Below are 25,130 nucleotides of genomic sequence, written 5' to 3'. Positions count from 1 at the left end.
GCCTAGCGCCGCGCCCGCGCGCCCGAGCGGGAGAGCGCACGCCCGCCACGCACACATGCCCCGCTAGAAAAGGATGGCCTCAACCGCTTTGTATAGATTCCGCGGGATGAAAGCTGTTATTCCGCATAGACAATTGATTATAACACATCTCTTCAATACAACTGCATCAGATTTTTGTACTTTTGGGTAGATTGTAGAGTGATATAGGTGATGGTGTGGTCAGAATTTGGTGTTTAATTCATATTCGGAGAGAACAGGGCTCCGAAGGACGGCATTGTTCATAGGGCAGTGACATTAGGTCGGTGCGTCCTTGTCGCACGTGGGCGCGGGGCGGGCGCGGGGCGGGGGGCGGTATTGTAGCGCGCGCGTATTGTCGACCCGCTTCGATCTGCCAGCATTGTGTATCGGCGCCGCGCGTTCACAAGACGTGTATCACGTTCCTATTACAAATTCTCGAATCGCGTTCGATCGCGGAACGGTCGCACCAACTCTTTCGAACGCAACTCCGCTGCGAATATATTTGTGTTGGACTATTGTTTTTAATTTGTGTTACATTTTACGTTTGTGTGTTTATTTTTTTATTATTTTGTGACTTTAACATTTAGAACTATATAATGATTGTGAAAATAATGCCAAAGAAACGGTGTGATCGGACGATTTAACGTGTTGTTACGTTAGTTTTGTTACATTTTTTATTTTTATTAGTTTTCGTCGCACTTTTTTTCTGATGTCTCGACCAGCAAGAGGAACGATGGTAACGCAACTAAAGGTAACTTTTATATTTTTATTTTATTGAACTAAACTTCTGTCGCAGTTTTAAATTAGACTTTTTTATTTAAAATGTACATTGCTTTAGTGGCTACTATAAATAGGTTGCCTAGGTTATTTAACTTGTATGTAGGTGGTGTAATCTAGTCCAATCCACTCTCGTTATCATAACAAAATTTATTATCAATAATTTGAATAAACAAATTATATTTGGAGCCAGGATTTCTAACGTCAAATGTGTCTTTAAGAATAGTTACATAATATTTTATTCGTGTTACAACCTGCACAGTGGTCCAACGGTAACATTTTGTGGACAAAAATAATTCTGTCGCAAATCTCCCTGTAACTCAGTACAGTCCATACATATTTATTGTAATCGGTTCTCTGTGTAGGTTTTGTATGAAAACCTGTTTGTATGAACATGTTATTGCCGATATTTGACATGTCTGCATATTATTATTCGAAGCACAATAGATGGACCGATTAGACATTTTTTGTACCTTAATACAAGTAGGTATATCTTTGCTTATTTAGTTTATGTTGAGACCTAAATATTTCTTAACCCTAGAAAGATAGTCTGCGTAAAATTGACGCATGCATTCTTGAAATATTGCTCTCTCTTTCTAAATAGCGCGAATCCGTCGCTGTGCGTTTAGGACATCTCAGTCGCCGCTTGGAGCTCCCGTGAGGCGTGCTTGTCAATGCGGTAAGTGTCACTGATTTTGAACTATAACGACCGCGTGAGTCAAAATGACGCATGATTATCTTTTACGTGACTTTTAAGATTTAACTCATACGATAATTATATTGTTATTTCATGTTCTACTTACGTGATAACTTATTATATATATATTTTCTTGTTATAGATATCGTGACTAATATATAATAAAATGGGTAGTTCTTTAGACGATGAGCATATCCTCTCTGCTCTTCTGCAAAGCGATGACGAGCTTGTTGGTGAGGATTCTGACAGTGAAATATCAGATCACGTAAGTGAAGATGACGTCCAGAGCGATACAGAAGAAGCGTTTATAGATGAGGTACATGAAGTGCAGCCAACGTCAAGCGGTAGTGAAATATTAGACGAACAAAATGTTATTGAACAACCAGGTTCTTCATTGGCTTCTAACAAAATCTTGACCTTGCCACAGAGGACTATTAGAGGTAAGAATAAACATTGTTGGTCAACTTCAAAGTCCACGAGGCGTAGCCGAGTCTCTGCACTGAACATTGTCAGATCTCAAAGAGGTCCGACGCGTATGTGCCGCAATATATATGACCCACTTTTATGCTTCAAACTATTTTTTACTGATGAGATAATTTCGGAAATTGTAAAATGGACAAATGCTGAGATATCATTGAAACGTCGGGAATCTATGACAGGTGCTACATTTCGTGACACGAATGAAGATGAAATCTATGCTTTCTTTGGTATTCTGGTAATGACAGCAGTGAGAAAAGATAACCACATGTCCACAGATGACCTCTTTGATCGATCTTTGTCAATGGTGTACGTCTCTGTAATGAGTCGTGATCGTTTTGATTTTTTGATACGATGTCTTAGAATGGATGACAAAAGTATACGGCCCACACTTCGAGAAAACGATGTATTTACTCCTGTTAGAAAAATATGGGATCTCTTTATCCATCAGTGCATACAAAATTACACTCCAGGGGCTCATTTGACCATAGATGAACAGTTACTTGGTTTTAGAGGACGGTGTCCGTTTAGGATGTATATCCCAAACAAGCCAAGTAAGTATGGAATAAAAATCCTCATGATGTGTGACAGTGGTACAAAGTATATGATAAATGGAATGCCTTATTTGGGAAGAGGAACACAGACCAACGGAGTACCACTCGGTGAATACTACGTGAAGGAGTTATCAAAGCCTGTGCACGGTAGTTGTCGTAATATTACGTGTGACAATTGGTTCACCTCAATCCCTTTGGCAAAAAACTTACTACAAGAACCGTATAAGTTAACCATTGTGGGAACCGTGCGATCAAACAAACGCGAGATACCGGAAGTACTGAAAAACAGTCGCTCCAGGCCAGTGGGAACATCGATGTTTTGTTTTGACGGACCCCTTACTCTCGTCTCATATAAACCGAAGCCAGCTAAGATGGTATACTTATTATCATCTTGTGATGAGGATGCTTCTATCAACGAAAGTACCGGTAAACCGCAAATGGTTATGTATTATAATCAAACTAAAGGCGGAGTGGACACGCTAGACCAAATGTGTTCTGTGATGACCTGCAGTAGGAAGACGAATAGGTGGCCTATGGCATTATTGTACGGAATGATAAACATTGCCTGCATAAATTCTTTTATTATATACAGCCATAATGTCAGTAGCAAGGGAGAAAAGGTTCAAAGTCGCAAAAAATTTATGAGAAACCTTTACATGAGCCTGACGTCATCGTTTATGCGTAAGCGTTTAGAAGCTCCTACTTTGAAGAGATATTTGCGCGATAATATCTCTAATATTTTGCCAAATGAAGTGCCTGGTACATCAGATGACAGTACTGAAGAGCCAGTAACGAAAAAACGTACTTACTGTACTTACTGCCCCTCTAAAATAAGGCGAAAGGCAAATGCATCGTGCAAAAAATGCAAAAAAGTTATTTGTCGAGAGCATAATATTGATATGTGCCAAAGTTGTTTCTGACTGACTAATAAGTATAATTTGTTTCTATTATGTATAAGTTAAGCTAATTACTTATTTTAATACAACATGACTGTTTTTAAAGTACAAATAAGTTTATTTTTGTAAAGAGAGAATGTTTAAAAGTTTTGTTACTTTATAGAAGAAATTTTGAGTTTTTGTTTTTTTTTAATAAATAAATAAACATAAATAAATAGTTTGTTGAATTTATTATTAGTATGTAAGTGTAAATATAATAAAATTAATATCTATTCAAATTAATAAATAAACCTCGATATACAGACCGATAAAACACATGCGTCAATTTTACGCATGATTATCTTTAACGTACGTCACAATATGATTATCTTTCTAGGGTTAAATTTATTACGTGTTTTGAGGTTAGGGTTAAAATTACGTTTGTTGGATTTTAAGGAACATTTATTGATCACATTGAAATTTCAATGAATACGTTTTAGAAATAGGTTCTTCAGTATATATTTATATAATTAAGCTTTCTTATAATAATATAGATATAAGGGTATTTAAAGAATTTAAAATGTAAAGCGTGCGTAAAAAGTTTTAATAAATTATCAGAAATAATTATTCTAAAGTTTAAAAAAATATCCAAGGATTTTGCTAAGTTCTGTCTACATAATTACTTATGATTACAACATTACGCTTTAGTAGTCACTCAATATTTCTTATGTAACTTTAATAAGTACTCAGCTTAGTTAATTTTATTTCAGGCCACAAATTGCATGTTTTAATAAATAATTGAGATTTATTAAGCTTTAAAACCGCATAATATGCAAGATAATCAGTATCTATTTATACAGAATATTTAATTATTACACTATCATTATAAATAACGTTTGTATGTTTGGTACTTCTTCGCTTAAACGGCTAGATATATTTTGATAAAATATGAATTATCGCATATAATTTAATTGCAAAATGTAGAGTTCCTGTGGGAATGGCAATGGATGTTTTTTGCAGTGGATTAGAACAATATAATACCTACTGAAATCTTCATATTTTATCAATAAGGTGAAATGATACGTATACATTTAGTTAAAAAATACTTGTTTAAATTATTAACACCTGTTTCGTAATCAGGTGACCCTAAAACAGCTTATCGTTAAAAGAATAAGGGCTCAATTTTTCACGTCACTCGAAATAAGCCCTTTCTACTCATCAGTGACAATCCCTAATTGGTCCCTTCAATGGGAAACCCTACAATGGTAAATTTAGTGCTGTATTGTCAGCATGGTAAATTTACTTCGGAATTACCGCAATTAAATTTAAAAATTAAGTAGGCGGTAAATTAACGTGAATTGATCTGTTGTTTGTCGAAATCGTTTGGTCTTTGGGAACTGTTTATTTTGTTCTTAAATTTCGTTTAATGATACCTTATAATACAAAGTAAGATCGTTTTAGTTGTGGGAGTGAGATGGTGTTTTATACGGACCAGCGCTGTCTCTATTTTACTAATGAAGGTTTTTTAAGTCATAAAAACGTGTCAATTTGTTAACGACGACTTTTTGGGAATTACGATTGGGTGGTTACAATAATGTATGTACGTTTGAAACTGTTAATTGGACGTTATTGTCTCTTATGAAAGAGTTTTGAATTACTTGAATTGACCACTATGCGGAGATTGTAAAGATAGTTGTATAGGAAAAATTGCTTATTAGTTTTCTTTAGTATCGATAATTGAGTAGGTGTTTATTTGTAGAGTTTCAGCTCTAAGCAAATAAGGACAGTTATAATAAATCGATATTTTTGATAATGCCGTTTGTGATAATGAGTTGAAAATTCTTTACATTAATTAAAATAAATTTACTTCACGCTTTTCTAATACTTGATTTTCGTTTATAAACTTTTTAGATTTTTTATACTGTATTGAAACATCGTATTTGGAGTTTTAGATATTGAAACCAAATGTACTATAAATACCTATAGGATATTGCTTAGCTGTAATCCTTTAAGACATAAGAATAAAAGAATATATTTTGTTCTATGATTATCCATACTTATTTTTGAAACAATACTTATTCAACTCGAAAACAACTAGAAATACCTAGCCTCTGTGTTAAAGTTTTTTGTGGGTAATGAGCACTAGGAATGTTCTAAGCTATTTCTGTGAACATTTGTATAGGAAATTCGTTTAGTTGTCGGCTTGTCAAACGCAGGGCGTATCACCGCTTGCCACGACACTCATCAATTAGCGCCTCCGTTTTACGACTTACATACATACAAACATACAGACAGACAAACATAATTCTCTGTACATTTTGAACTACTTTTGTCCCACAGTGCTGATAGATTTTCTTTTAGTTTTTGATTTTCATGTGTTTCGGAAATTAGGATTGATGATTGTAATTTGATTTTTTTTGGTTTGAAAAATGATTGAAAGTATCAACAGTTAATTAATAAGAATAGATGAAAAGGAATATATTCGAAAATATTGTGTTTTCTTTCAAGTTTCCGTTTGTACTCAAAATGAATAGATCGCAAAAAATATATAAGTATTTGAATACATGAGACAAATTTAACCAAATGTAATAATTATTTATTAGTAAGATAGCTAAGAAAGCAGGAAAGTAAAAAATTGATAAGATAAAAAAAAATCGAGTGGCCATTTTTCAATGATAGCTTTAAAGGGGATGCTCTGCTCTATAAGGCTGCTATTTTTAAAAAACACTATTCCTTTATCGATAGTATTATACTCAACTCTGACCATCATTTCAATTGTTAGCTAACATTATTAACCTTACTGGAAATTAAGGTAAATGATGTAAAGTACAGATGTTTATATTACAAGAGAGTTACGTAAAAAATGAGGAAGTTCATCAAATTCTAACAACAATAAATCCATATTCCCCGAAACTAGGTAACACCAATTGTTTTTACTAAATATTATTTTTGTTATTAACCAACAGGAAACTGGCTTTATTTATATTAAAACGCCGAGCAATGAAAACAGTCGTAAATCCAATCGAATGTAAACTGCATGCACCGGATGTAAGATATAAAAAAAAATCTATTTAACCATAGACTAAATAGGTAACGTCAAAAGTTCATAAAACGAAGTTTGTGGTAAATTTTAATAAGGTTTTTAACTATTTATTAGTTTTTAATAAAAATCTATAGGATGTGGTTTTTGTCTTGAGTCGATGTTTAAACATTGTGGTTACTGGACTTTTAATGGTTACGAGTATTCGAGTTTTATTAGTGTGTAATGATCTGAGAGGTTCTTTCTTTTTGATTTTGATAAACAATTTTATTGCTAACTTACGTGTTTGAAATCACGAATACTGTTGCTAGTCAATATAATTAAATACACACATTTCAAATTTTAAATTTATTATGTATGGAAAGGGCTGCTTTTTGTTCATTTTTTTTTATACTTTTACATTTAAACTACTGTTTTTTAACTTATGACACGACACTTATTATTCAATACAAGTGCATATCTGACTTTTGCTCCGTCTTAATGCTATTTTAAGTAGCAAAAATACAATGTGCATTACATTTATAGGACTAAGTAATTTTATAACACTACCTTATAATTAAACCACCCCACACGATGTTACACGGTTAATTTTAAATAGGTTAGTGGGCTTATAATTTGTAAAAGCTAAGTCGTTACCGGTAATTATGCTGACCTGTCTTATGGTCATTACGTTACATAGTAACTAACTAGAACTTTACAGTTAGTATTGTTATGGCCTAATAATCGTAATTATTTTAGTACACTTAATAAAATGAAAAAGTTTTTCTACTTACCTATTTTTTCTATAAGAAATGGGGTTTTAACTGACTCGTGTTTGGTAACTAAATAAGGCTGTTACAAATTATGAAGTAACATTTGCAACTTTGTTTTAAAATGTCAATTGCAATCGTAAAATTAAATATTTCATAAAAAAAACAAGAGCTGTAACATTTCAATAAAAACTTTCCCAACTGAAAAATTCGAAAAAGGAACAGAAAAAATTGTGACCCTATTATTAGTAGTCTTATCCGACACACCCATCCGATTTACAAGACAAATGCTTGCTACAACCCGACCAAATTACATAGGTAGGTCACGTATTACGTCACCATTGTGCAAGTCGTTGACTGAAATTGTCAGGATTATCGCCACCCTACCTTTGGCCTGGATTTTTATTAATTCCCGCCACGTCTCTTCTTTGTTCGTCCCATTGTGAATACCATGTGTAATACAAATACTTTATTGAATGGAGTTTTCTTATTTTGTCTTCAGCTTTGTCGATTAGGACCACTGTGCGTGAACGTAGGTTTTGTGTGAGCACAAAAGGGAAATAAAAATTATGGGGACTCGGTAATTATATTTAGGTATACGAAAAATAGAGTTTTTACCAGTTTCCCATATGGGGTAAAACATTTTGCGCTTATATTTCTTTTAATGGTCCTTACATTCATCATCTGCCCTCAAAACATTTTGGTGATGGAACTAAACCATCTAAAAACATTTTCTGACTCTTTTCTCTTACTAATACTTTATCAAAAGTAAAAAACCAAGTCTTGTGAACACAAACATTGCCTAAGTACCGTTTTACAAACGCATTAGCACCTCTCGAAGTTATTTGAATAATATTTTATGCTAAATAAACCTCATTGACTGGCCGACAATGGATTGCGCCCTTCGAACCCTTGATATAATTCCTCGATTCCCGTAGACAACGCCTTCCGTTTCTTTCATTGAATCTTAAAAAAGGACAAAGACAAATTTGGGAACAAGTTATGAGCGACCAGCGATTATCATACTTGTAATAATGTATTATGTAGTTCTGTCATATGCTGACTGCTCTTTTTGTATAGAGGAACTGATCATAAAAAGAAGATACATGTCTGCTTTTTAAAAAACTTGGATGAAGAGCTTCTCATTCTTTTTGAGAAACTTGGAATTGTCAGAAATATTTAGACTGACTACGTCGAATGCTTTCATGCAAATTTATTGTGGCACCTTGACATTGATAACTCTTTTATATCAATGCGAATCCAAAAAAGAGGAGCTTTTGAATTCAACTGTTTTTTCGAATTCGACCTTTTTATGTTGTTGCTTCGACTGCATCGATTTGTTGATTATTTTTTTATTAACGGCAAATAGCTGTCATTTGGTCAAATAAAAAAAATCATCAAATTTGGCTGAGTAGTTTTTATTTAAAGTCAGTTGTTTGTTAACACGTACTAATCTATTAAAGCTTCTATTTTTTCTAAACCCTAAACAGCTTACAACTTGTCCCTCTAACAACGAATCGAAAGAATACTCAGTAGGTGTACATTTTAGGTGTCCCTATTATTCAGCGTCAGAACCCCTTCTGTTTGCTAGCACGTGTTTTATTGTGTAGTTATTGCGCAATTATTGTAGGGCGACAACAGAATGCTAAGGAAGTGCCATTGTTGGTGTTTGGAAAGAATCGAAGCAAAGTGGACGAGAACACTGGGAAAGGCGAATCGGAAATGGCCTTGTAATGAGCTTGGATTCAATAAGTTTTTAGCTTTTAAAGATTGAGTCTGAATATGAAGTGTACAGCATTGTTCTGTGTAGGAAAAATCTGATTACTTATCTTCACGTAATACAGTTCCAAAATTGAATTTCTGTCATTCTTTAAAATTAATTCTTCTCAATATTGCCTTTTTATTATTGACAGCAAACATGAACTTTGGCTTGCGAAAGACAACAAGACCTGTGTCTCACAGGTGGTATTTCTTGGGATAAAAAAATTAAAGAGTAAAAATATTGTCATTTCAAAATCCAAGAACATTACAACAGTAACTGACAAGTTCCTACTGATATTACTAGATGTGTATCAAGACCAACCTATAATAATATAATATCAATTGTAAGTACATCGTTTTGAGCTCCCAAGGTCTACGTGCCGTCTCCTCCTCTCCATGGATATAGAAAATAAAGAGTTTCCTGTACAATTGTCGGGGGACATACGAGCCTGTTCAAAAGAAATACCTTTATTGTAACACGTGTGAAATGGGATTTGGTTCGATGTTATTATAGTCGTATTTGATCTTATTATTTTTGGTGTAGGTATTGGGATTCGTAGCGTGTGGTAGATTTTCATCAAAGGAATGGAGTTTTTCGCCTAATCGTCTGCTTATAGCCCCTCCATTGTCCGTCATCACACTGAAATCAAAATCTTGCATCAGGAACCTTAAGATCATGAGTTTGATTGGGAATTAGTTTTTAGCCTATTTTTATAGATCCGTACTTGACCAATTTCTTTTCATTAAGATCTACAAAGATTCCTACAATTTTCTCTACGATTGCGGTTATTTTAAGCTCACATAACCTGGATAAACTTTAATCCTTTCGCTTTCCACGAATATCCTCGTAATATTTTAGTATTGTCATTCCCAAACTCCCAGGAACCCATCAGTAGCTCGAATCGCTCCAAAATTGAGTCAAACAAAGATTAATGTGATTTCCCTATAATTTATGGCTAAAGTGACGTCTGAAAGTAAACATGTTACTATCAAACAGACGTCTGTTTGTTTGTAAAAGAGAAAAATGGCTGTCGGAACAAAAATCGATTGACATATTGCTTCTGTATTGTATGGAGATTGATTTAGAATCGGATAATTATATAGTTGGACGTGGAAAAATACAGGAGGAAAATCCGGATGAACATGTTTGTTTAATAAAAAGGTCGATTCACTTTTGTTTATAATGAAAAAATATGTTGGACGTCTGAAATGTATGACTCTATCATAATTAATGCTTTTAAAAATAAAATTATGCCTTAAAATTATTTTCGGCAAAAATGTACTTCCTATATTTGTTAAAATTTTCATTTTACTCTGATACTTCTAAACTTGTTTTACTATTATGGGATATACATACAACTATTTCTCTTAGACTCAGTTTTTTATTGTCAGACATACAAGACACCTTGGCTTTTCGATATTATGTTTCCAAAATCTCATAACATTTTCTCTGATCTTAAATCCATATTGTTTGATAATCCTGCATCCTGTGGATATTTAACTGACGTTCGATGTAAGCTCATAAAATTCTTTATTATGCCCCTTTGTACGTAATAGTTCTAATTTTACGTACAAAATTGTTATAATAATAATCAAACGAGTTTCTATGGACTTCCGTTGATAGATATCAGATGTGATTTTTATAATGGTATTCGTAAACTAAAGATGAAATATGATTTGGGAGCGTTTAGGTGTAATTATTAGCTTAGGTTCGTTCGCTTTCTTTATTGTCTAAGAAACGTATTTTAACTACAAACGTTCTCAACAACAAATCAGACTATCAAGATCCACTGCTAAAAGGTTATTATTAAATATTTAATTACAGAAAATGAATTCCAAAAAAAATACCTGGTTTAGTAAAAATCATGAAACGATGCAAGAAAAGTTCCATCACTATAACGCACTAGTAGATATATTACCATGATGATTCCCTAATTTTAACGGAGAAGAAACTGTAGCTAACAGATATCTTTCCGTTCCTGTAATTCAGGCCTTACAATGCCCATTTATTTGAACAATCCCTTCTTCATTTCCTGAATGTAATTCCCTCTTCACTCCAAGTCCTTCCTTAATGTTACCAATGACAGATTTTATGACCTCGACAGGACCTATCCAGTATCAGTTCATTTTACACTCACTAAAACTATTGTTTAAGATGTCTGTTCGGAGATACTTAACGATGTTGATCATTGACATCTGGTGATTAAAGATGGGGATGAAGTTAGGGACGACTAATGACGTTTATATAAGCTAGCAAGGAAGTTGAAGAATGAATGATCTATTAATGTTTGGAGAATTTTAGAGGATGAAATTTCAAGTGGTAGTTGGCGGAATTCGAATTAACTTGAAGATGTTGGAATTCAGCAATAACGTAGGTAAAGAAAAAATCAAAATAACGCATATTGAAATAAAAAAATATATTTTATATACAGCAATATGAAGTCAATGTAAAAACAGAATTAGTGATTCAATAATCTCGACAAGAAGCAACGGACGTCAAAAAAATCAACAAGCCCAGTCCAAATGAAAATAAAGATTCATATTATAATTAAACAAAAGAGGAATGGTATCTATAAATAATTCGTGCAAGACAAGGCATTGGGCAGGCATTCAGCCGTATTGTACTGGAGATAAACGAACACATGTACTGCATTAACACATCTGGACGTACGGGGTATTGGGAAAAATAATATCAAATTTCTATGTTCGATTCTTCTGCTTGCCATTTTTTATGGCTTAGTCCCATATGGGTGGTTTGTTATAAGATTTTATTAATGTATTGATTTCTCCCTTAATTGCTCAGTTTATTGTTATTGTTAAAAGGAATCCGCAATTTCGTATTTCAAATTAAAGCATTCTCGCTTTCCTAAAAAGGTGTTCCACAGGGACCTGTCTTAGTACCAATGCTTTATTAATATGTAATTTTATTTTATTATGAGTACTTGTAATATGTATGAGACTTACAATATTGTACACACGCTAATGTTTATATTTTTGTTTCAGGTAAATATCTTCCTCGATTCACTTAATTTTGGCACAAGAACCCTGTAAGTAAGTAATACCCATAAACAATACCTGATCTATTAGAATTTCCTTTAGACCTTAAACTAAAAGTACCTTATCTCTCTTGTAACTATTTTTTCTTATTATCATTGAAACCAAACCTGAACGATCTTGAAGACCAATTAAAAATAAAAGCAGTGATCACATCCCACGCTGGTCAAACAACACGAGAATCAAACCTGATTAATTAGAATCCATATTAAATTACCATTGGCGCCTCCCATCGGTACAAAGGCATTTTGTCTTCAGTCAAGTATTTCCAGACGTCTGCACGATAGACAATAACAGCTTTGTTAAACCCAGTCTTCACATAAAGAGCATTGTGGCCAAATCAATTAAACCATAATGTTTTCATTGTGTAATATACCCTCAACATTGTCTTTATGTAACTCACTCGTGTATCGTTAAATAATTTTTATAGGTCTATTTATGGCTGCATCTGAATTTATTGTCCAGATACGTAACGGTAGTTGTTACTACTGTGCAATGGTTATTTATATGTTTTGTTTTGTGTCGTTAAATATTGGATCATGGATGGGCTGGCCGAGAGACTACTTTCAATTTAATTTTAGAATCTGCTTGTTTAAAAAGAAATAAAGTTTTTCAGCCAATAATATTGTAGTACGTGACTTTTACTGACTAAAAACATAAAGGTCGTTTACTTTAACAGCTGATAAGTTTAAAATGCGCATGTCATTATTAAGAAGTGAGAATACTAGGATCAACACTAATACTCGAAATTCGTTGAGATATTCCAAGAAAAATACATTGTCGCAATCGCGAAAACAAACATTACCGGTCGTTGATGACCAAAGCTATCATATTCCACTAAAAACTGTAAAAGGTGAACATCAAAAAGAAAGGTGCATTGACACCAGTTTGGAATTAGACTCAACCGAAATCTCGTAATGGAAGCTGCAAAGCATGAGAAACTGAAGAGCCAGTCATTATTGTGAAGTAACTTAAAACCGGCACATGTGTCACATATCGTCCAGGATTGCGATGCCGTGCCACATGTGAAATGAGAGAAAAAAGACAAAAATCTGTTGTCACTACTCCCTAAGGTACGAACAATACCATTCAGATCCTGTCGGTGACATCATAATTAATTTAAGCCCTAAAATGAAAGTAATAGGATATATAATCGATCGGCTGATGAGTGTATTACGGTCGATTTCGTTTGAACATGGTTCGCTTTGTGATGGTTTTTTGTGCAACCTTCCATAACCTTTAGCCTGTGACACGGATTGTAGATTAGGCATATTGTTGACCTTTTTTGCTTCCATTTTAGTTGCACGTGTAGTTTTGTTTTTTGTCGGAGTCCCTCTGAAGAGGTTTTTGTTTTTGTTTGAACTTGTACAAGATTTGCATGTGTGCAAAACCGTTTGAACGACATTTTGAATCGGACATGACATTTGGGACGGTTCCCATCGAATTTTCAAGTGAGATCGCAAACTCGAAGTTTTATATTGGGTTTTTGTCGATAAGCTCTTGTTGTCACAGATTTTTTATAAGTGCTGAAACATATAACATTTTAATTATTTAATATTTACGAAGAAAAACGTAAAAAGTGATTCTCCAAGCGTAATTCATGAATTTATTACTCTTAATGCGAGCTTTATAAAATAAACAGTTTGAAACTATAATGTTATAATCTCATTTTTTGTATAATGGAACAATTCAGACGTTAAATATAATAATTCAGCCACATTTACTGTTATCGAATCTCGGACGTTTTTTCTGACAAACGGAAGTTCTAATATTGTCGCGGTCCGTCCAGCCGTGGCCGTTGACAAAATTAATGTTTTATTATGAAACAATGAACAGAGCAGTGTTTCTTCTAAATAATGCGTGGCGATCCACATGAAAGATGCTCCCAGTCATACACACGACATTTGCCGACCAAAAATAAGAACACAACGTTTAAATCGACTATAAATTTTCCTCGTTTTTATAATATTCAGGGATCCATAGGTTCTTATTATGATTTACATATAGTTCAAAGCGATACAAGATTTTTTTCAATAAATTCTGATGGAATGCGCCGTGTAATTTTTCTCGGCGCTAAAATATTTGAAACTGGAAGGCCTTGGGCGTACTTTTTATTTTTATACTAAATGGCAGCTATAATTGCAGTAGCAGTTTTTGCGGTCTATTATTAAAAGTTTTTATCAAAGCAAAAGATTATCATATAAAAACTGTATATTTAGTACTTCTGCAATAATCAAAGTGCAATAACTAATATTAATGCTATCTTACAAATTTCAGTATTTTTATTGTTCTAATTATAAAACCCTACTTAACTAATTCATGTGTTACCATTAAAAAAATCCCCTGTAGCTAATCTTAACTCCAAATTGTATACGAATACACCTCAAACATATTTCATGAATGATCTCATTAAAGAATTTCAATTAGGTGTAAAACGCCATCGGTTCTAGGAATCATTACCATACCGAGCCGAGCCAGATTCTCGTATAAATCTACCGAGATGTGTTACGAATAAAAATAATAGAATTGTCGTATCTAATAATATTACGGCCGTTTCCGTTCGCTCGTTTATTTCAGTTTGTGAACGCGAATATAACATATTATAAACGTTCATTCATGACTGTGGAGGATATCTGTGTTGCCAGTTATAATATGATTTGGTGGACAAAAAGGTGATCTAAATTCTTTTGTTGGAGAGGAAATGGGGAAAGATATTAAAGCGCTGACTAAGGATATTGTGAAATTAATAAATCATTTATAGAGTACAATGAATGATGATTAAAAAAAAACTATGAAGTGAGAATAGGACTCGCGACTCTCAGGGTAAAATAAGCTAAATAAAAATAAATTGGTTGAATGCATTTTTCGCATTTGTTGTGATAACGGAAACAGAAATACATCATTTTTGAAGATTTCACGGTTCATATGATGAAGACGGATCTTAACAATATAGATCAACCCAAAAAAAAATCGCTTCAATAATCAGCATCATTCATAATCTTACTTCAATATCCAATAACTTTGTCATCAATATCATAATAATTATTATCCGATCCGTTTTCTAAACTACCATTACAACAATTATCATCATTAATATTCTTAGCATTTCTCTCAAGTTTCCACACAATATCTATAACGCCAACATCTAAGCGACTTGTGTTAACAACGTGTCCACATTTATTGTTAATAGCAGCTAATGTACGGTTACCGTTAATTACTTTAACTCTAACTACTAGTTTGTTATTATTAACACTATTCTGTTCCGTAATACACGAACTGGTTACTTCTACTTAATGAAGACGTGTAAAGTTATAATTTTATGTGCCGGTGAAATTCATTTCGCTATTAATGGTCTTTAATTATTAGGATTATAATTGTTCGATGAATCTCGGAGAATTGGTCAAAGTTCAGTCCAATTCAAAGTTGGTATTTTTTTCATAATGGTTATTTCGACATACTTCCACATGTATAAAAAAAAAATTAACAGTTAAACAGAAAATAGAAATCTCATCAGAATCAAAATAGAACAAATACCTATTAAATTTCGAAAACAAAAACAAAAACAAACAAGACCAAGAAACAAATGGCACACATTAACAATAATGTTGACATTAAAATGCATTGAACACATTAGATATTTGCATTCTAATACTATAAGATCCAACAAATCTCACAGATATAGAAAGAATGTAAGCATTCAGAATCCATCTTGGATATCACCAAGGGCGTCTTAATCCACACAAACGAGGCATCCCGGTGGAACAAAACGAATTCTTATGACTAATGTTAAGTAGGGATGGGATCGGTCGATGGTTTCCATCGACTCTATTAGTTTTTAAATCTAATACTACATTTTAAAACCTCTATTGGCGTCGATATAATCATTTTGATTCTTTGCCATACCTACTTCCTATTTTTTCTTTACTCTTGTATCTGTATTTTCGTCTACACGTTTTACTTCTTCACTCAGTATTACAGCAAATTAAATAACGTTAAAAATATGACAATACTAAAGTAAACATAGAAGCAGAAAATAATCAACAAAAACATTCTTATGAAATACAACCGAAAATAAATCGAGTTTCAAATGTGAGAGCGTCACTAGATATTGTAACAATAACATGCTAACATGATGAATGCTACCGGTGGAGTCACAAAACAAAATAAAAGAAGATCAGAAGTAGGCGATAATTCATAAAAAAAAACAATAATAAAGGGTAATATTGTTCCACGTCTGATTTATTTAGTGGCTGTAAGCGTGACGTAGCACTTTGTTCTTAGTTAAATGAAAGTTATATAAATGTTTATGTGTGCTTTGTTTTAAAATGAATGCTGATGTTCTAAAATTTTGACACAGAAAAATTTTGTCTGTTATAATAAAGTGTTGGTTTTAATGGTTGTACAGATTTTGCTAGTTTTATCTTTCATGTTACTTGTAAATTTATTAATGTTGAAACTTCTTCGATCTATCCTTAGAAAACAATCGTGAATTCGTTTTTTAAAGCACACATACTACTAAAGAAAGCATTTATTTCAAATACCTATTTTAAATACAAAACAGTTCGAATATAAAGTTAACTCATTGTTTATCTATTATCTTTGAAATATATAAACGACGCATTCGAAAATACACCATAACCTGTTGGATTAGAAGAAATTAAACAGTGCACAGTAATAAAAAGTCCATCCTTCTAAGAATATAGAACACTTTCGCCAGTGTTGAAGTAGAACGGACCACTTCTGTTTTATTGTTGGAGCCATATTTTATGACTGGATTGTGTACGGATTTAGACTGTTAAGAACTCTACACACGATGATCCGTTTCTTGCTGCGTCTGTTTTAATCCAAGAAACAATTGCATCAATTGCCACTGCAAGTTTTACAACAAAAATATGATTCTTACACGAAGTTAAGAATTCTAACAAGATTTCCAGTTAGATACACAATCAAGATGGAAACTTTACATTTGTAGTACCTACCTATACTGAAGAATAAGTACTAAAGAATCCGAAGCTTAATATAAATCATAGAAAATAATTTAAGTACTTCTAAATCTATAAATAAACAAATGAAATGACAAACATCTGGTCTACAAAATTTCATGTACCAAGGACATTTATATTTGTCCAGTCAACAGCTGTTGAGTAGCGCGATTGATCGAACGTGTGTAGACTCCCTTACGAATGAAGATGGTCGTGTGCACTTCATACGTGGTGTTCAATCATAAGACTCTGGTGCTATCTTTGAGATTATAATGAAACTTTTATGACTTCAATTTCGTTATGAACAAAACTGACCGGACAAAGATCTCTTGTACCGCATGTATTTTATATAGTGCGCGCCATTAAATTTTATCTAATGTATCGATGGTTATTTCTTATAAATGTATCGCTAACCATGTTTTATTGTTATTCGTGTGCGCAAACATTTCAGCAGGTCACTGTATGTTGTGAATGTTAGTTCTAAATTGTTTGTTTTTGCCTTCTATTGAGCTTGATGTATTTATCTGTGGATGTATTTACTTATTAGCTTCATGATTATCAATATTTAGTCTCCGAACTAGAATTTGGTTTAGCAAATCAGATATACTAAATAACTTATCGGGAAATCACAATATACGCGATCTGATTATCATATTGACGTCCTATCAATCAGTAAGGCACGCAACCCGCCAACACTTACTCGATCTCAACAATATTTTATTGTTACTAAACTATAGTAATAAAACGCCAACTAAATGTAATGACGATGTAAATTCTGATGTTGAAAAAACCTGTACAGACAAAATAAAAACCGACCAAACAATAAGTATTGTGCTACCGGTTGCAATCATTAGTATTGATGACGCAAACGTAACTCAAAACAGTGTTGAAAAAATCGGAGAGCCAATCAAGAGAGCACTGCCTCACAATGCTATGTCTAATAAAGAATAAGATGTGTACAATGAAGTATTACCACGTAATAAAGACGGGGAAGGCAGACAAAGGTAAAGAACTTAATGGTTTGGAAGCGAGTGGATGTAGAAGCGTGAATGTAAGGAGCAGACCATGAAAATTACATGTGGGGCTCAATCGCGGCCGCTCCTTTGTGTTGCACAATGCTCAGCAGACGGTCAAGGACTTGATGAACGACAAAGGGTTATGGCGGGATGGTAAAATTGAAATCTGTTTAAGCTATGAATTTGTGATGGACTTAGATTTATGATAATACATTTTGAATACTAACGGGTTTTTAATTAATTGTGATGTACAGAAATGAAATTTAATATTTATTGCCAAGTAAAGTTTTTTGTAGCTAACTTGTACCTAATGCTAATCGCTAACCAAAAATAATTTCAAAACATCTAAAATGGTAACTCTTTTAAAGAAAATATATTGTCATTGTAGCTTTAGAGACGATAGCAAACATCCAAGTTAGATTGGTTACTATGGAAAACATGGATAGCTTGAATTATGCAAATTCCATACACGTAAAATCTGTTGTGACTCACACGGGGCATTGTCCCGACTTAGAAGCATCAAAGTGAGATCAACCTGAATAAAGGCATCCGCGCTGGACCGTCGAAGGGGTAGTACAATGTCGGCGAGCTCCGAACAAAAACTGACATCACAATACGTTGGCCCAACAACAGTGGCCGCTCATAAATCAAGCTCAGACAAAAGTTACAATAGTATTGAGGGTACCTTATAAGAGATCTTAGCATTGTGCTTATTCTTTGATGTTCACTAATAAAACCTTTGATTAATATCGTATAGACGGAACCAGTTGGTATGCAAATAATGACGTTTGAGGGACGGTAGTCAGATCACACGTGCTGGGGGCTAAACAAAAGCTAATGCTACATCTTCCTCACAATGCCGGTATTGGTGAACGCCTGGTTTGTTGAAGGATTTTGTTTTGTTAAATTCTTCTGCGTGAGCTGTCTTGTCGGAACATTCCATTGCTTGTTTGGTTTCATCCAAGATTAATTCTTGTCCATATGTGTTAGGGTGGTTTGACAGGTATTTGACAATTCCACCACGAATCAGGTCTGATATAAATCCATAATCTCATTCAAGGTCATTTTTTTTTTCTGTTACTAGGTGAAAAATCTGTACTAAAATTAAAGTTTAAACAAAAGTGTTACATTATCACTTGAAGACTAAATGATTGCAATAATTTGTTGTGAAAAAATATCCATATCTTAAGTTTAGGTGTCTGTAACATGCTCAAAAATATGGGTCAGCCAATCGGTGACCCAAAGATAATTATATTTTTATAGTTCAAATGTTTTATTGTTTCCCATTTCGTCTCGTTTATCAATTAAACGGTTTACAATTTAGGTTAGTGGCTATCAGTGCAAGTTATTATAATTGTTATTATTTGGATTGTACGGATTTTTGTATATTTTGTCACCTCTTAAATTGAACTCCAGCCTTCTTTAATTAGGGTCATTTAGTCTACGAACTTCATGATGTAATTTTTTTTGGTTACTATTAATTAAACAAATTTATCTTTAGTTTCGAGTGTATAGGGTCCAAAATCGATTCTATCCATATTCTATCCGTATTCAATACACAATTTTGGGACAATGCAGCATTATTAAACTTTCTAGGTTATCTCTAATAGTTATTTTCCTATTTACCGTAAAGAATTCTGGAGGTTATCAGTAAGTGTTGTTATCAAATATTTTGGTTATTGTTGTATAAATTACGAGATTTATTGTTCTATGTTATCATCTGTTATTTATAAACCGCAATTGCGTTTATGAAAATGATTTTGTTTTTCCGCGTTTTACTTGTGGAAATTGTATTGATTGATTGTGAGAAGATAATCTATATTTATTTGAGGATTAATTTGGACAACTACTATGATTTATAATGTTGATGCAGATGAAGCACGCTATGCATTTTTTTCAGTTGCACTTAATGCATAAAATAAAAACTTTATAAATTATTTCATTGAATTTCGAATGGCAGAAACTCCTAGCATAGTCCATTTACTGCCAAATCTTCAGAGTGATATTCAATAGTTCTAAAAAGTAAATGTTTTATTCAAAGCATGAATACTCGTAACGTATTCCGTTAAAAACAGACATGTAGCTAACAGCCGCTGATTCAGGGCAACCAATGATACGTAAATCTAATTTTAAAATTATACATATTAATAAAATCCTTGAACTAACAGTTTTACGATTACGTTTTAACAGAAGAATATTATTTTTGAAAACGAATGTACGTCTGGTGATTTTTTATTGATAACTAAACAAATATTCAGACAAAGTCGAATTAAACAACATCCGTTTCCTATACGTTTTGTTATTTTTTATAACTGAATGTTCGTTTTTTCATGACTAACCAGATTTTATTGAAATCTGATAAAATGTTTCGTTATTATAAATACATGATAAATGAATTCTATTGAGCGTTCGAATTTGTTAATACTTTTTATTATTTTATTCCGTTTAATTTTAAATGCTTATCGCTTTAAAACTATTGGTAGTTTGTTCATGTTTATTTGAGTACATTAGGTATTTTTATATGACGTATCTTGTCATCGATTATATTACATTGTTTACTTACAAGTACGTCAAATTATATTCATTGTACTCAGACTAATATCGAAAAATATCTTTAGTGCAAATGTTTAAGCCTAGCATATCTTTTATTTACTTTTATGTAAATTATACTTATTATAATGTTGCGTATATTAATGGTGGTAGGTATGACCTACCTTTAATTTATCAACATAATATATTTATCTAGTAAGTGTATAAATTTAAAAAAAAACGCGTTTTCAACCCCTTAGTTTTTTTCATTCATATGTAAAATTGTCACACCTGTAAAATATATCGATAAAGATCTGAGATTCAAGTTCCTTCAATACTACTCAGAGTCTATTCCTGTAAATGTCATTTAGATCGCTCGTAATATACTAATTATCACTCAAAGTAAAATGCTGAACAATATCAATGAACGTTGCAAGGGAAGTGCATATGGCAGCTATATCGATACAATGTAGAGAAAATGTCAGTTGTATGGACGCAGGGTTGGCTACAAATACTGTAACTATTGTGACTTGTTGAAAGATACTCGCGTTTGTGGTTAATAAACGTTGTAACGTCAAACTGGTTTGGGGAAATGTATTTTAGGGCTATTTTTACTTGTCTTCTAAGACGGTTTTTTATCATCTTCATTCATTGTAAGTAATCATTTTATAACATTTAAGTTGTAGTTTTGGTAAAAGCAATGGCATTTTGATTCTTTAGAAAGTTTTAGGAAAACATTTTTTTGCAATAATAGTCTAAATATACTGATTTTCTTTGATACTGAAATGGGATGACCTATATTTTAAGTAAAATTTCAGAAAATATTCCTCAGTTTTAAGAATTAATTCAATTCCCATTGTCGGACAGCCCTGTTAGCGTACTATAATTTTATTTATCACTCTCTTTGTTCTCTGAGGTTTGTGCCAACATCACATTCTATTTGTTCGTAAATATCTTCCATGATATATCGACTGAATGAAATAAAAATTGCTATTCTGCTCATAATTCTATTGCTGTCAAATTCTTTAGATAATATAGACACATCCTGTATTTTAACTCTTAATATCGTTTGGGTTGACATTCAGATGCACGGGTACTATGTCACTGACGCTGCCTTGGCAATTTTAATTTGTCACAGCAAAATCTTGTAATTTTTAACATTGAGCGATTGTATTAATCTGATCGTTTTCTTCGTGAGTCATCGCATGTGTTTCGGATAGTTTGATATTATTAATTTTAATTTGATTAACATCAAAGGGTATCGATCTTGCAGCTATTGGTTTGTGGGATTTGATTGCAGCCGGTATTAAACCGCAAATGTATATATATACAAACAGATGGTATCAGAACCGTTTGGTTTCATAGCTTATGTTGTAGAACAAAATTTGAGCTAGTAATAATTTATATTTTTAACCTTACTCATATTTTCGACTGACATATTCCTCAAAAATTAAGAATAATTGAACTCCTTGAGGGCAACACTAAAGCTTCGAGATAACATCTGGCTCACAATTAAAACGTCAAAAAAATAACAACAGAAAACTTTTAAGAGAAACGTCAACGATAAATCTCTCGTTAATAAGGCGTCATATAAACAATGTTTTTTTGCCATTTTCAATTTGGCACTGCACAGGCCATGCGTCGTTGGTTCCTAACATTGACCAATTATTGCTCACACCACTCAAGATCCTTTGATGTCTAAAACATAAAATTTGTAAAAAACTGCAAAAGTCAATGATAATTATTTATTATTTTCTCCGAACCCATTTAGGAGTGAAGGAAATTTATTAGTTTGAAACAAGTGAGTGGTGACCGGCGTTGACACGGCAGCAGTGCCAAAAACAATAGTGTTAGTAATGACGGTTCGAACTGATACCTACGTGTGTTAGTCACGCGTCGAGTTGCTGATGACAAGGCTATTAACTCCAAAGTACCTGCGGCAACAAAGATCAATATTAACAAAACTCAATCTGACAAGCACGAACCAAGCAGTGCCAAACATATTTCTCCTGTATCACTAACTTCATAAGGAATAAACGACAATACGTAATACTTTTATGAGCCATTAGCAAAGATTTAATGTTTATTGTGTCAATCTTGACCTTTTTAAAATTCTTCAGTATTACAAATGTGTCCGGTTGCATTACAACACTTACTTTGTACATCATATATAATTTTAACAGGCTGTAACACTTGGTATGCGTCCAAAAAATTCTCATCATTTATCACCAGATCATCAAAGTCATCATTAAACATGTTATCACTCATCACGTCAATATCATTACGAGTTGTCCATTCAATTACAATCAGAAAGCTTTCGTGTTTGATCCTATTATTGTGTATGGTACATACTACAGAAATTCTTTGAGTAAAATTGTTGGAAATATTATTGGAGGTCACACAATAGACCCGGGGGTCTTTGATGTGACAAGAGGGACTAATCAATGGTTATCGACAGAAACATTCTTTTTGATGTTTGAAGCTGATGAAAGTCGTAATGTTTCCCAGACTTTGGCTTAATAATGTCTGATTTTCATTAAAATCTAAAGAGATATAATCTGGTCTAATAAACTTGGGTGAGTTGCGAAATTTTTGTGTCAAGATTGTAAATGTCACCAATCAATGTTGGATTTTATTGTGAACATTGTACAAGCATAATAACTGTCCAATCTACAATGTGCACTTTTAACACATGGAAATAATTTCAGGAATTTCAATGCTTATTTATGTTACAAATGAATTTTACAAACATATTAACACGATTCTTTCATTAGAGTTTTAACTTTTTTTTTCGTTTGTTCAATTTCGTATTCAAAACATTTTCGTTACATTCAAATTTTTCAATTTGACTGACATCAAAGTTGCCGCTAGAAACATCATCTACATTCGAATCATTAACAAAAGAGGTTAAATATCAACCAATTAAACACTAAGAGACATAACAATCAACAAAGACATCGCCTTTCTCCCTAACAGCATAACAAGCCAACGGTGAACACATCACGGAAATCGATTCTAATTCGAACGTCTGTATCGAATCGTATATCGATGTTTCGACGCACCGCGGAGCCCTCTTGTTTGTCGGATCGATTATTCCACTTCATCTCACACTTATTGGGTTCAAACAAGTCTATTGCGAGCCGTGCATTGGTCACAAGATTATAAGATAATTACATAATCCGTTTATTGTGTAATTAATGCTGATTGTTCCGTTAGACTTAACGTCTTTATGTAATTTATCTTAGGTCTTAAATAGTTACGTATTTCGTAAGAATTTTATATGAATAGTCCATTTTAGTATTACAAAATTAAGTGTCATAAGGAAATTTCGTAAGACTGCTTTGATCAAAACATATAGGAAATATACAATTCAAAATTCAGCCATAATACTAAAGTCATTTGGGTTGGAACAATACTTCAGTCGAAGGCGCTATGCCGTCTTCATTTGTCACAACTATTCAAAATAACCGAACAATTTCCATTTTGACTTCTCTAGAAATTCCATAGCCTGCGCAGTTTCGCCACGTTTCAACACATTGTGAGGGTCTATTCATTTCAATAATGTAGTGTTATTGTTCTAAGTTCAGCGAAAGCGTATTGTTCCATACAATTGTTAATGTTTGTGACAGTCGGTGACGTGGCCAGGGACACATTATTATTGAATGTGCGAGTTTCATTACCTACGACAAGTAAGTCGTTTGGAAACTGTTGAGAAATTATCCTACAGTTAACTACGCTGTTATTTTGTTCGCTAAATTAATCTTATTCTCCGCCATCTTCCTTATCGTCTGAAGGTAAAATTACTAATTTTATACGTCTTTATTATGTTCATAAAGTACCAGTTATGTAATAATAAAAATATTAATATCATTTCCCACATTATCAAACTCCATACCTTAACACTTAACTTGAAATTAAATCCCATTCACGGCTTCATTATAAAACATTCATTGCTATCTTCAAAAGCAACTGACAGTTTAACACTCGCTATCATTACAGGGACATAAAAACCTCATCACAAATGCTCAAACCGCAAACAAGCGTTTCCCAGCAATCACGACCACAACAAAACGCTTAACGTTACGAAATAAAGCCCAAATATTAAACAAATCCGTTTACTTTGCAGTAACAGGTTGACAAATAACCGCAAATTGCGATTGTGACTGCTGAAAGGGGTTAATAATGGTTTCAGACGTAGGTTTCTGAAGTAATTCGGTTAGAAGCGTCTCCAGATTGAGCCATTGTGTGGCTAGATTGATTCCATGTCATGAACGTGTAGTTTCGCGTCGAAAGCCAAACAAACAGTTAGTTTATTCTATTGTTCTGTTATTAATTACTTTTGGAGTGCAGTGGTATTGAAACATTGAAATCAAACTACAATTGGGCTAGACATAATAGACTCGGAAGTTCGTGGTATCCAGTAGGACAATTCTAATGATTGAAGAATTAATTTACTGGAAACGATGGATATTTCACGTTAACTTGTGTTGATTAATGCACTCACTACATTATAGTATTACCGTCAGCGATCTTACTCAATACAAATCTCATATTAGAAATGTTACCAAAAAAATATTGCAACACAAAAAACCAAACGTAAG

At 33.0% G+C, this 25,130-nt stretch overlaps 1 protein-coding gene across 1 annotated transcript in view; it reads left to right on the top strand.

The window, feature by feature from the left end:
- The first annotated feature begins 348 nt into the window (after positions 1–348).
- The window catches only part of LOC113499865 (transcription factor egl-13), a 99,957-nt gene continuing 75,175 nt past the window's right edge, over positions 349–25,130 (top strand). Inside the window, exon 1 of the mRNA XM_026880443.1 lies at positions 349–769. The gene's annotated coding sequence lies outside the window, so the exon portion shown is untranslated. The remainder of the gene's footprint in view (positions 770–25,130) is intronic.

This window comes from Trichoplusia ni, chromosome 13 (assembly GCF_003590095.1).
Source record: "Trichoplusia ni isolate ovarian cell line Hi5 chromosome 13, tn1, whole genome shotgun sequence".
NCBI lineage: Eukaryota > Metazoa > Arthropoda > Insecta > Lepidoptera > Noctuidae > Trichoplusia > Trichoplusia ni.
This window is presented reverse-complemented; position numbering and strand designations above follow the sequence as displayed.